The following is a 7360-nucleotide window of genomic DNA, read 5'->3' on the forward strand; positions in this document are numbered from 1 at the left end:
GGGATTGAGGTTTCGGGTCCTACCTCTTCGGAGGGAAGACCATACGTTGTCGCACACCCTGTGCTTTTTTGTGTTACTCACTTTGTGTGTGTGCACTTTTTTATGCACCGGGTGGAGTCTTTTGAGTGTGTTGCACACGCTACGGGCTTTAAAAAAAAAAAAAAAAAAAAAAAAAAAAAAAAAACTCATTCACTGTTCTACCCATTATGCATGTTTCTGATTAAATGAACATGTTTATGTGTGTTTAATGCTATTGCATACTTGGTGCATTACTGAAACAGTATTACTAACTATGGTATACAAAGTGCAAAAAGAATAACTTTTTCAATACATCATGAAGCCCACGTCTTCTCTGTTTGCCATACTTTAATTACCTACTTTCTTTTAAATGATAATGTGACATATTCATTGACAATTAGGTTATAATTTAGGTCAGTCTTTTAAATCTACTGACATTTACCCATGAAAAATGGACAGATGGCTTTGTTATTACCTAAAATTCTATAACCATAATGTTTTTGAAACATATCAATATTATTAAAAAATATTGCAGGCGCATTAGTTCTATAAAGTACAATATTTGTTTCCCTTCTGAAGGTCCCATATTTTAAAAGCTTTAAAGATCTTTTTTTGCTGAACAGTTTAATGCTGGTCTAAAATTAAGTAAAATGTAAAGAGATTATCCTAAAAGTAGTAATATACAACGTGAAATACAATTATTGATCAATAAATCATAAGACCTTTTTTCACTTGATATTTGCATCTGCTATTCAATGCATGTTGGGTGATTTTTTTTTTTTTTACTGTCAATAAAGAACAACAGGGGGTGAGTGCAGAACAGCCACTTTTTTTCTTTAAGTAGAATTCTGGAATAAATCTAACTAATCTTAAAATGACTCATTCCCCCTTCCTAACACCTATGCTTGCTAACCTGTGTTACTAAGATGCATATACTTACCTATTTTCAGGCCACAGGGGAGAGGACAGAGCATTTGACAAAGGCTGGTAAAGCCTGGAGAGGTGACATCACTCAAATGCTCAACTGGCCCATTCATAATTGATACTCCCTCCTCTCCCTCCCTTGACCCTACAGCAGCGTTGACTGAAACAGGGGAGCCAGATCATGTGAATGGACGGAGTGGCAAGAAAATAGGTAAGTGTATGTATCTTTCATACGCAGGTTAGTAAGCATAGGTGTTAGGAGGGGAGAGGGAGTATTTTTAAGATTAGTTAGGGTTATCTTGGAATTCTACTTAAGGGGTTCTGCTATATGCACCCTCTTTCTCCTCATCCCCCTCCTTGTTTAGAAACATTTTTTATTAACTTTCTTATCTTTCTCCTAAAGGGTGCAGAACAGTCCTTTTTTAACAGTGAAGATCATGCATCCTTTCTTTAATCCTCCTTCCCCTCAGGGTTGAGAGCATTCATTTGCTTTTTGGAACTCACCATAGCCTTGCCACTTGGCTAGAATGTTTTTAATGCTATCCCCGGTACTCACAGACCTCAGCAGTCCTGTTGCTGGAGCGAAATTTTTTTTCCCCAAATCACCCTTAAACAAAGTATTGTCATGCTAGATTTGCCAAACACTCTGTTGATGTGAGTCTGTGCCCTGAGCTAGACCACAGTGTTAGATATTCAGTCACCATTTATTTTGCCTTGAATGCTATTGACCATTTGTTTGCACAGGCGTCTGCCCCTGCCCTCCATCAGAATTTAAAGTGCCATGAGGCAGCAGGAAGAAATGGAAGAAAATGAGGTGAAGGATGAGGATAGGGCTGCTGGCGATGAGCAGGAGTGTTGGGGTGCTGGCAGTGAAGAGTGTTGGGGTACTGGCAATGACAAGGAAGGATAGGGTGTTGGTGTTAGAGAGAAGGAGTGTTGTGGTGCTGGTGGCGAGAAAGAGGAGGGTTGGGATGCTTAAAGTAAGGAAGAGGAGTACATTTCAGGGTGACTTCAAAGGGTACATTTCACCCCTCCCTGATGCCAAGGAAAAATCAAAGTAGCTAATGCCACCACCCTAGAGGGAGCCTGGCTTTTTGAGTATGCACTATGGCAACCTCTTTTCTTAATTTCGAAATTTTGGCCAGATCCCCTGCACTGGAGGCATAGCTGAAGAGAGAAAACCCTTGGTCATAAGCTGCCCATCCTTCCACAAGCAAAAAAGGACAGTCAGCAGCAAAGTTTGTATAGTAATCCTACAGACATAGGATTTCTGCCCTTCCTCTACTTCAACCAGGTCTAGATTAAGAGTTAGAGGTTCTGCATGCAGAAGCAGTCTTTTTTTTTTTTTTTTTTAAAGAAAAATAATATTACAGATTTTTTTTTTTTTTTAATTATATTGATATATTTATATTATTATTATATCATACTTTCTTCCTGGAAGACTGTGCCTTTCCCTGGGAAGCAAATACAGTCAAGATTAGCAATGCAACCGGGGTACTCCTTAAATAAAAGAAAGTCTCTTGTCTAAACACCACCTTGTCCCTAATAAAAAAAAAAAAAATAACAGTCTGCCTATCCTGCAACAATGCAGGGAGAAGGGCAGGCAGGAGGAAAATAATAAGCAAAGAATTGAACAGCAAGATAATAACACCAGCTCAGACACTGGCCTTTCAGAGATGATGGCTAATTGAAGGTGAGAGTAGAGAGAGGAATGTCTCTAATGTTAAAAACAAAGCTTTTTCTGAGCCACATAACCTGATTAGGGCTTCTTATTCAGGTATTAATAGTTCAGCAGTCTCTGAAACAAGATAGAAAAGGCAGAAACATGATCTCATCATTGTACTGAGAGACAAACACTAGTCAAGACCCAGACATTTCCCCACTTGCTACTATTTTTAGAATCTTTTTAAATTATTTATAGATTTAAAAACCTACCCTGGTTGAGAAAACATGGACACTTAATTGAGGATTCTGTGTGGGCCCTCAATTAAGTTGTTTTAAGGAGGGACACATGTAATATAAGACAGCCGTCCCGAAATACCAAAGATTCTTCTTTCCCATGCAACATATATATATATATATATATATATATATATATATATATATATATATATATATATATATATATATATATATATATATATATATATATATATTTTTTTTTTTTCATCAAATACAAATATACTTTTTCCTCTTTCACTTATATTTTTCTCCCTTTCTATGGCCCAACTACAGGTCACTTATAGGTTTATGAGAGATCCCAAGAGAATCTCCAACAGCAACAGAGTGCCTGGGCCTATACCAAGCAAAATGGCCTCCTTCTATACACACACAACCCATACGCCTTTATTTTTATTGCCCATGAAAATCATTTTGTATATTTTAATTATTTAATTTTACTAACCTCAAATACATTCATAACTAGCCTCCAGAATTGCCCTTATAAACATCACCCCTTCCATAAGTTTATGTATAGACCATATATATTCTCTTCGTCAACTATTTTTTGACATATGGGTTACCCACATAGGGACTCAGCAATATCCATACAAACCACTTTTTTTGCCTCATTTTAATAAGTATTTCATTATGCATTTTTTCCATTTTTTCCCACTCATTCATTTTTATTATAACATTTTTATTTAAATTTGTATTTTTTAAATATGTATCTTTTATATGTTTACATTTTCCTACTTGAATATCTTATAGCTTTGTTTTTAATATACTGAATAAATGTTGGTTTTAAATATGCTATCAGTATACAATTGGATTGAGCACCTTTGATGTACATTTATGGCCAAAAATACAAGTGTCCGTCCACACCCGGAACTTACAGCATGAGCAGTAAGATGGCTTCCGGTTAGCATCAATAGGAGTACAAACATGGCGGCGATGTTTAGCTGGTTGCTAGGACACGGGATGGCTATATAAGAACCAGGAGTACGCAAAGATGGCGCCGCTCCAGATGACGTCTTTGTGATGAAATGCGCAGGGCGGGGCTTACAGCATCCACGTCACTTCAGGTTAGGGGAGCTCGGACCGTGGAACGCGGAAGTGTTTCAGCGTTTCCCCGCTGAATAGCATACATACAATTTATGAGTTTACTGCATTTCTTTACTTTAACCTTGCATACTACACCATGGGGGATCCCCTGCTTGTTCTCTGAGCCCACCAGATCCCACGGATCTCCAGGGAAGGGACTCACAGCTGATCCTGCCACGGACACCAGGGAAGCCCAAGACTCATGGAACCCATAAACCCAGGATTATATATAAAGCCAGCACCCCTTTTGAAAGGGGAATTCGGAGGGGTGAGTGCAGTACCTAGTGGGGGGCCATGGGTATAGGCACTACCAACACCCTCACCGAATCCGGTCATTCCATACCGGCAATAACTGGTACTCACAATTCGGCACTGAGCACTGGGAGTAATCTCTCCACTATTATTACCTTCTTTATTTCTCATTACCAATGTTTTATACTTTATTTCTCATCACACATGTGTATAATTATTTACTTACAATAGCACTTTAAATCCTCTGGACAGAGGACAATACAAACATTTTGATAGTACCCTCATTTCTCTGTACTATTAACACTAAGAAACACACTTACAAATAAAGTTTGTGAAATACACTGTGCACTGTTACAGAAATTTCTTTTGTTGCACTAGCACCCAGCACTTTGCAAAGGTATTATCATCTGCACAGTATTTTGGTTTACTTTGCACGGTGCACTTTATTTAAAAAAAAAAATATTTTAACGCACTGTTGTACATTGTACTCACAAACTCATGATAATTGCACACATGTAAAAGAAGTGGAAAAAAGTGCCTCCAGGACTGCCTGGATACACTGATGGTGCTGGGAGATGCAATGGCGTCTGTATATGCCTGGCTGATGCGTTTTTGAGGGAGAACCCTCTTCTTCAGAGCCAAAAGTACTAGAGAGGTACAGAGTGACCCAGAATTAAGGGGGCAGTAATAAATGGTGCAGAGCTCAGAACTCAGTAATGAGCCAGAGTCATTAATAAGTGATGTAGAGTTCAGGAGTCACTAGTAAGTGACCTGAGTGTAGGGGTCAGTAGTAAGTGACTAGATTCAAGGGGTTCAGAGCTCAGTAGTAGACAGGAAGCTCAAAGGTCAGTAAAGACTCATGAATCAGTAGTAAATAATAGAGTTCAGAGGTCAGTAGTAAGCGATGCAGAGATCAGGGGTCATTAACTACTTCACCCCCAGATGGTCTTACCCTCTTAATGACCAGGCCATTTTTTTTCCGATACGGCACTGAGGTGCTTTAACTGAAAAATGTGCGATTGTGCAACGTTTTACCCAAATAAAATAGCTGTCCCATAGATGTTTTTTTTCCCACAAATGTTTGCATTATAAACAAAAATAAAAGACAATTAAAAAAAAAAACCAAAAAACATTATTTTTTACTTTCTGCTATAGAACATATCCAACAAAAAAAAAAGGAAAAAATCTAACTTCTTCATCAATCTAGGTCAATTTGTAAAAAGATATTCCCAAAAAGCGTATATTGATTGGTTTGCACAAAAGTTATAGCGTCTACAAACTATTGGATAGCTTTATGGGCTTTTTATTTTTTTTATTGTTTTTATTAGTATTAGATTTTTAGCGGAACTGCGACATTGCGGTGGACAAATCTGACACCAAGTGACACTTTTTGGGGACCAGTGACACTAATACAGTGATCAGTGCTAAAAAATGCACTGTCACTGAATAAATGACATTGGCAAGAAAGAGGTTAACATCAGGGGTGATCAAAGAGTTAAGTGTGCTGCTAGGGAGTGCTTTCTAACTGTATGGGGGATGGATTAAGGAAAAAGGGACTTACATACCTTGATATTGTTTAGATCAAGTAAGAAGCATTGCTTTTGAAAGCAAGGGAGAAGCAAAATATAATTTGGCTATGATGCATTGGAATGCTCCCCAAAGGAGCTTTTGTTTTGTAGAACTAGCCCTTTGCTGACCATCTCCACTAATAGAGATTTTAAGAATAATGACAAACTCTGTGGTTATGTAATATGGACCATGTTACACAAACAAATTTGTAGCAGCACTTTCTAGTAGAAAAGAATATTAAAAAAAAAAAAAAACCCTGACAGGCAGGGTTTTTTTATGGCAGAAAAGACAGGTCTATTTTTCTATAAAGTCTTCCTCCTGCTTGTCAGCGGTAATGTACACTGAGCCAAGTGTGCACAGTTCAGAGTATATTATGGCACCCCTTGTGTGCTGTGGCAATGTGACTTTTGTGCACATGCAAGAGAGTGACATCACCACAACCCTACCATTCAAGTGACTGAATGAAGCAAACCTCGAAGGAAGACTGAATAAAGTTGGAAGTGCTCCCGCACTAACAGCGCAGCACTGGAGGGCTTAATTGGACAGGTATGCAATGCATACTAGCACATTACGACATAAAGCTGCAGGGGCTCAGAAAAAAATATAAAGTTTACTACCACTTTCAAATTTTTAAATGCCACATGAAAGTTCCGTGCTTCTCTTACCGAATGCATACGAACTGACCCGACCTTGCCTAACCTGACAGCATTTGAGCACACCTGTATGCATAACCCACACACCCGAGGACTTATTTCCCTTCTCTACTCCAGACTCTCGGACCCTCTTTCTCATACCTCTCTTCAATACGTCACCAAATGGGAACAGACTTAAGCCTACATCTAGAAGTCAACGATTGGTCTAAGATTCGGAAGACAACTAAATCTGCCTCTAAAAACATAGCAGCTTCTGAAAAAAAACTACAAGGTCCTCATGCGCTGGTACTTGGTACCTGCACGAATATTGAAGTATCTTGCCTCCTATTCACCAACATGCTTTTGAGGCTGTACTGACGTTGGTACTCATCTTCACATTTGGTGGAGCTGCCCAATAGTACAAAAGTTCTGGACATAAATTTTTCAAATTCTCTCCATTCTGATGGACACCACCCTCACTGCAGACCCCTCTCTCGCTCTATTAAATACAAAGCCACCTGACTAAACTCGTCTCCAACATAAACTGCTTTTACAAATACCCACGGCAGCGAAACAAACAATAGCAAAGGCATGGAAAACCCCTCACTTTCACATCCTTGAAGTGAAACATAGAGTCACTAGAGCAATGGTTCATGCAAAGATAGAAGCAGTTGTGCTGGATAAAGTTAGTAAATATGAACGCCTATGGCAACCATGGGTTGACCATTATCTTCCACCAAACTTTGACACCTCCCTCCTATTACCCCAATAGACTCTTTCCTACTACACCATTGTCAATTGGGTTAGGCCAGATTTCCCCCCCCCCCCCCAGGTGACATTTCACCTCCCCTCTTCTCCCCCTCCCTTCTTTCCCCGATATTCTCTTCTTCTTCTTCCCCCCTCAAGAGTTTACTAAACTTTCA

This window comes from Pelophylax lessonae (genome assembly GCF_965119305.1).
Source record: "Pelophylax lessonae genome assembly, chromosome: 3".
Classification (NCBI taxonomy): Eukaryota; Metazoa; Chordata; class Amphibia; order Anura; family Ranidae; genus Pelophylax; species Pelophylax lessonae.